The sequence below is a fragment of the Sardina pilchardus genome, chromosome 2 (assembly GCF_963854185.1).
Source record: "Sardina pilchardus chromosome 2, fSarPil1.1, whole genome shotgun sequence".
Taxonomy (NCBI): Eukaryota; Metazoa; Chordata; class Actinopteri; order Clupeiformes; family Clupeidae; genus Sardina; species Sardina pilchardus.
This window is the reverse complement of record NC_084995.1, coordinates 3,585,538-3,593,127: the sequence shown is the minus strand read 5'-3', so window position 1 is coordinate 3,593,127 and position 7,590 is coordinate 3,585,538.

Sequence of the window (7,590 nt, the reverse complement as noted above, 5' to 3'; positions counted from 1 at the left end):
ATACAGATTGCAATTGTGTGTGTGTGTGTGTGTGTGTGTGTGTGTGTGTGTGTGTGTGTGTGTGTGTGTGTGTGTGTGTGTGTGTGTGCCGTAGTTGATTGTCCTTGGGAATGGGAGTGTTAAGTGTACTTTGGCTCTAGATTATGTTCCACTTTGCAAAGTTGACGTCATGTTACAAGACTCAGAGATATCCTTCACTGGACATACTTTTTAATATCTCTCTCATTCTTTATGGGGAAAAGCTTCAGGGCTGGAACTATAACAACCTCCTTTGTTGGCTACCATTCAGGTATGTTTCTGTGTGGTAATTTAATGTTGCTGAGTGACTTTATGCAAATATGGAGAATTACAACTTGATTTGCACGGTTTAAGTAGGCCTGTTGTGGTGAGTCTTTGTGAAACAAAATGAGACTGCGCAGTAGAAGCAAGCATGTAGTTTTACAGGTCACTAAAGATTGTAACCTTCCCCGACACTCCGTGCATGTAGCCTGTCTTAACTTCTGACCAAGCAAGTTTTTAAAATCCTGTTCCGATCAGTACGTCATTTCAAAAACCATGCAGTCAAGTTAGCTGTCAAGCGCAGTCAAGTGTGCAGTCAAGTGCATGCCAGACTTCTACATACATCATGAAGTTGAAGGTGAGGACATGCTGTTGTATTTTGTGCATTTTAATAGGCTTTAAAAAAAAATAGTTTGAATGTGTGCGCTAGAAAGATAGTCGGTTACCACTGTTATAAAGTCCTGAATCAGTCCGAGTACTCTGGTTAGCACGCAGTCCTCGATTTGCCAAAGGTCCTGGGTATGCCCAAATTAGGGTCGGATCGAATTGAGTCTTTGTATGGGACAGTAATATCTGACGGTAGGCCTATCTTATATTATTTTTAATCTGTGCTCCAAAGATGAGCCCTTCCAAAATTATTTTAGCACTGTTCAACCCACTTAACTAGACAGGTTGTAGAACTTGAAAGTCAGGTTACCTAGCCAACTCACGGCCAGTGCGGTATTGACTCAAAAGACTTGCGTGGCCGGTGTTGGACAGGCAGAGGCCTATGATTCTTCTCAAGTTTTGACATAGGCTAATGTCTGCGGCTGTTCGCGAGTTTAGCGCAAAGCCTCATACGGAAATTATTTGAGCTGTCTTCCCATATTCTACTACCTTGTGACCAGATGTCGTAGGTTAGCTTAACAGAAACACAAGGTAAGAAGGGTTTCAGCAAACGTGTGTCACAAGTTGCGCAGTCATGATGTTTGACCAAGAAGAAATAATATATTTTTTTCATCCCAGTCTTCCAAAACGTAGCCTATTATTTGTTTGCTTCAATACATTGCATTGCTGTTTATCGTTAAGTTGATCATTTGGTGCTCTGTGACGTGTAGGCTAGTTAAACTGGTGGCCAGAAGTGTGAACTTGGTGCTTAAAAGTTATCCTCATTAGTATGAGTCACTAGCCTATACATAAAATTACAAATAGTATTTCACTTAAGCCTATTTGACAATAGGCCTATGGACTTGTTCTGAAAGCAAATAGATGCTACAATTACAATTTGATATGCTATTTTCATTTTATTGCTGCAGCCACAGTAGCCTATACATACAATTATTGAGGTGTAATGCAGTCACACAGTCAGGAGTTATAGGCTTGTAGGCTAAAGTACAAACACTTTTGTCTGCGTCTTTGACTTCCTTTTCTTAGCTGCACAGAGACCGTTACATTGGCCAAAACTTGATTGTCATTCATATGCTTGATAATTGAAAATCTTCCCTTGGTTAATCATGCACACTTATTGTTTCTGTACAGCGTCCGTACTGTGTGAGTGTATATGTCTGTGTATGTATATGTGTGTATGTTTGTGTGTTTGTGTGTGTTATGGACCTGCCTTTCACCAAGTTTGAGTTGGTCTTCATCTTCATCGCGTTCACTGTCTTCTCCATGTTCAGTATTGCTTTGGTATGCCAGTTCCACAGGAGTGAAGGTACATGTCTACAAAAATCTCTCACATAGACAGCCATGAAATAGTAAAAGTAGTCCTGTCAATTTCCTAGAGGTTTCAAACTCACAGGTTTTAGTTGGTAATGAGTAAATATTTTATTTTCAGATCCAGATGTAAATGAGGAGTTTTTAAAGGCCCATCTGAAGAGCCTGAGGAGGAGAAAGAAACAGAAAGACATCACCATAACAACAGCATGCCCGCTAGTACAACTACCCTGAGCCTGGCCCATCTTGACTCTCATCTAACCCTGAGCCTGGCCCATCTTGACTCTCATCTAACCCTGAGCCTGGCCCATCTTGACTCTCATCTAACCCTGAGCCTGGCCCATCTTGACTCTCATCTTACCCTGAGCCTGGCCCATCTTGACTCTCATCTTACCCTGAGCCTGGCCCATCTTGACTCTCATCTTACCCTGAGCCTGGCCCATCTTGACTATCATCTAACCCTGAGCCTGGCCCATCTTGACTCTCAGCTAAGCACAGTGGAAAAGGCTAACCCCAAACACTGCACTGCGTTACCTCAGTCAGAAGCCACACTCAGATGAATGATGTCTGTACTGGAAGTTGCACAGAATTGTCTGAGAAGATGATGCGTGTGTTTCTGTCTTCAACCGATGTTCATGTTGGAAACATTCTTGACAACTTTTCCAAAGGCCATGAATAGTCTTTGGGTGAAGGAACACATACAGCTTGAAGCAAACTGACACTTAAGTGACCTCATTGTTTCTATTTATTTTTGTCCAGCTGAATGTTGCTGACATTAAATGTAAGATACTGTGAATTAATAAAATATCAATATGTGTTATTGTGATGCTCCTTGCCAACCATTTGTGTATACATTTACGCTCAGGAATGAGAATGGTTTGAAAAAATGTCCCTCTCATTGGAAAATGGCAAGTCCTTTTCCTTTTTAGTTGATAGAATGGAAAATCTTGAACCAATGAAGGTAACAACAAAGATTTTCAACTGTGAACAGGAGGGAATTTCAGGGCATGATCTTTTGAAAGGTAGCTCAAAGAAGGGACAGACGACAAGGAAGAGAAGAGAATGAAGATACCATAAGTTAAAGTACGCAAGACAGCAGGTGGTGCAGAAAATGTATAGGCTACATAAATGAATGAAAGTCCATGGTGCCACAGTGAGTGTGGACCCGGCGGCTGAAAAAGTGGCGTATTAGTGCATTAAGTGAGAAGTCAATAGGAAGTGAAAGGCAAGAGAAACATTTCGTGAGGAACCCTCATGAAGACAGGTCTTTATGTATGTCACTTCCTGTGTGGGCAACAGACACCACATGGGCATGTTTCTCCAGATCAAATAAAGTTAGTGGTCTGTGACTAAACATGACATGAGAGTGAAACTAGGTTAGGCCAGGGACTGTTTCTTTCATCAACACTACCAATGAGTAGGCTACTGTTGTATTTCCAAGATGTTTCAGTATATTTTTGTTTCAATTTAATGCCATTTACAATAATGAAAAAATGATGTCATTGTCACTGACTTAAATAAACAACAGCAAATGCAAAGTTAACTCAGCCTTAGAGGGTCGCTTGCTTGCACACAAGGGAAACTTCTGTTTTTCAGTATTAACATGATGTTGTCTGCTTTGTGCTTGGATCCCATACATTAGCCTACAGAAATGCAATACATGCATTCTTGAACATGGAGAAGGACAGTGCATCGTGGAAACAATTTCTTCAAAGATGACCAGCAGATGGCACCGTTTCTCAAACATCCTTTTCAGTTAACATTGCACCTGAGATTGTTTTAGGGCAAATTAATAACATACAGATTGTGTGGACATGTGGGTTCAATATGTTGTGCTGGAACTGCAAACACTGGTCTCACTCAGCTGATGATGGAGGTAGAAGGTCTGTTTTGAGTGAAGCATAGGTTGTGGGTCAGACTTTAATGGCTTATAGGGGGTTGTGGCGCTTCCTGACCGAGGGATGGAGATGGCTGTAAACTCTGGCAGGGGAGCAGGAAGGGGGGTGGAGCTGTTATCTGGCCCACAGAAGACTGCTCACCCCTTATCTCTCTCAAGACATTACAACCTGGAAGTGAACCTTCATATCAGTTCCTGCATCCTCCTCTCCACTAGGAGCAATGCACCTTTACAAGGTGCACTTGGCAATAGGTATGACACCTATAAACTAGTTAGACCATCATTAGATACACCAAACATACACACTGTCACAGGGGGAAAGAACTATAAAACTGAAGGAAGGGAAAAAAAAGGAAATGGATGATAGAGACAGGTGTGTGATAACAGCATTTTCAGAGAGAGAAAGAGAGAGAGAGAGAGAGAGATGATGGTGATGTCCGTATTGGCTATGTTCATGGATTGCCCAATGTCAACTGACAAGCTCAGCTTTTCAGAAATATGAGCAGATGGATTCTGCTACTCCACAGTATAGACAGGTGGTGCCGTATCAACAGTCTCACACATATAGTGCAGTGTAGGCAGTAAAGCCAACCGAATTCATGAGATGAGGACTACTCTTGAAATCCGATTGGCTGTGTGTGGTCTTGAGCCCCAAAATGAATGGGAGATTTTCTGACTCAAGATCCAGCAGAGGGGTAGTATAGTGTAATTTCCAACACCACCATACTAAACTCACCTAGAGAGAGAGTCAGGCCTTTGCTCTTGGGCAGCAGGTTAATCCCTGTAATTATGTTCAATCCTGGTGGAGGCCAATCTGACAAGACGTCATCTGTCAAAGCCACAAATGTAGCTACAAGTGCATTTCATCATGTGATTAAGTAAAACTGGCACAACTGAAACATGGCATCATGTGTGGTTATCTGCCTTCTTAGAATATAACAAAATAAAGGGGATTGAGTCTGTAGGTACCAGCCATGGATACCAGGTGGTGAATTACAATGGTATCACATTTGCATATTTAAATGTGAGAAATAAAAGTTCAGGAGGGCACAATAGGGCAACAATGTGTGTTAACATGAAGCTTCACACAGGGACTGCATTAGAATCTCTCTTTCTGCCTCTCTCTCTCTCTCTCTCTCTCTCTCTCTCTCTCAAACACACACTCACACACATACACGCATACATACACGCACACACACACACACACACACACACACACACACACACACACACACACACACACACACACACACACTCACACACACACACACACACACACACACACACACACACACAGGGAGACACCAGATGCATGAGGAATGTGTGAAATGTGTGATGTTAGGGTAGAACATTTTTGCAAACATTATAAAGCAGTAAATAACCTCCCTGAGCGCATCACACAAATAGACACACACACACACACACACACAGACATAGAGGCAGACATACACAGAAATAGATAGACAGACATAGAGGCAGCAGACAGACTCCAAGAAGCAGACACAGAAGAGACAAGACAGAAACCCAACTTGTTGGCCCATCTAACTAACAATAGGGACTCATGGGCCCATAAGAAGCAGACAGGCTCACCCATTCGTCTGTGCTGTGCTGTGTTGTGCTGTGCTGTGCTGAGCTGAGCTGAGCTGCTCTCCAGTGGCCCACACACTGGCTCAGACACTCAAGGGGTTAAGTGCAGATTCTGGCCTATAAGAGTGGATTGTTGATGTGTGATCCATTAGCTGCCTGCTGGGCTTGTAATCCCGCATAAAAATGTGTGTGTGTGTGTGTGTGTGTGTGTGTGTGTGTGTGTGTGTGTGTGTGTTCGAGTGTGTGTGTGTGTGTGTGTGTGTGTGTGTGTGTGTGCGCGTGTGTGCGTGTGTGCGTGCGCGTGTGCATGCATGTATTTGTGTGTGTCTCTCTCTGTGTGTGTCTTGCACTTCTACAGTAGACTATCCTTAGTCTCCAAAAAAAGCTTCAAAAAGATAAATGCAGGGTTCAGTCTTTCATGTCATAAAACATGATTAGTCTAAATCCACAATGGTTTACTTGGAGGTTTAAGACTTTTCTGAGGATCTCATGAATTCGGTTGGCTTTATATGGTTACTGCCTACACTGCACTATATGTGTGAGACTGTTGATACGGCACCACCTGTCTATACTGTGGACATCACATTGCACTTTTCTACTTTTGCACTTCTGATTAGATGCAAACTGCATTCCATTGTTGTTCCTTGAACTCTGCACAATGACAATAAAGTTGAATCTAATCTAGTCTAATCTAACCTAGATCTTATAACACCGGTCACTGGAAAAAAGTATTCATCCCACAAGAACATAAACAGTCAATGGACACTTTTGTTGTTATGACACAAATGTTTATATTTCAGGTACCGGCTAAAAATGTCTTAAATGTTTATTCATCAAACTCAGCCTATCATGGCCCTAATGGCTGGCCACTCTCATTAAGCTGCACGCCTGCTGGGCCAGACTGCTGCACTTCACTTCTGTCTGAAGATGCCAATCAGAGCAATAACCTTCTAACAATGACCATATCAACAAAGATGGCTTCATATGATGAGCAGAAAAAAGGTATATACATGCATTTCACTTTTCCCCTACCACTCAAACATTAAGAAATGCATACATCACATGGCTTTCAATCATTCTTAAGCAGTCTAAGAGCTTAGGCTCATATTAACTCTGTCAGTCACATTCCTTCAGTGTTGAGTGGTTTTGGACACACACATATTCTTTCTCACAAACACATTTGCACACACAGACCGCCACACGCACACACACACACACACAAATGCACACCATTTGTTAGTTTGTATAGCAGGTTTTGTGGAGAATTAGCATAGCAGGCCTGTATTACTCATTGTTCTACAGTGAGTCCTAATTAGTCTATTCACAGCTTGTGCACATTAGTGTGTGTACAAAACATACAGTCATTCACTTACAATCTTTCTTTGTTTCAGAAACACACACCCACACATACTGTCAGTTTCACTGAGACCATGGACCTTACTTTCATGGACAGCAATATAATGCAATTAGCTGTGTCATCAAAAACCAAACTATAGAAATTGGTGCGTGTGTGTGTGTGTGTGTGTGTGTGTGTGTGTGTGCATCTGTGTCTGTGTGTGTGTGTGTGTGTGTGTGTGTGTGTGTGTGTGAGAGAGAGAGAGAGAGAGAGAGAGAGTGTGTGTGCATGCCTGCATGTGTGCACATGTGTGTGTGTCTGTCTGCCTGTGCCACTGAGTGTACAGTTGGTTGGCATGTTTATGTCAGTGAATTCAGGATTCATGGATTCATATTAATCCAGATGTTCACATCCCACCACCAGAGTTGCATGGGAAGCCCCTGTTGTTCCAACATACACATACACACACACACACACACACACATGCACGTTGCGTGCGCATACACACGCACACGCACACACACACACATACAAGAGTGTAGTGAAGCACAAAAGGCTTCACCTCATTAGCTGACAGTGTTCAAGTGTTCACAGATGTAGCAACAACAGCCATCACTTAACAGCCACTTAACATCCCACAGGTGAATAAAGGACTAAAGCATGCACTCACAGAGAGAGAGAGAGAGAGACAGAGAGAGAGAGAGAGAGAAGGGGGCTCCAATAGTTCAAGAAACACTACACACTCTCCATAGACACACAAGGAACAGCCAGGAGGGTGGGGGAGCAGAGAGTAAGC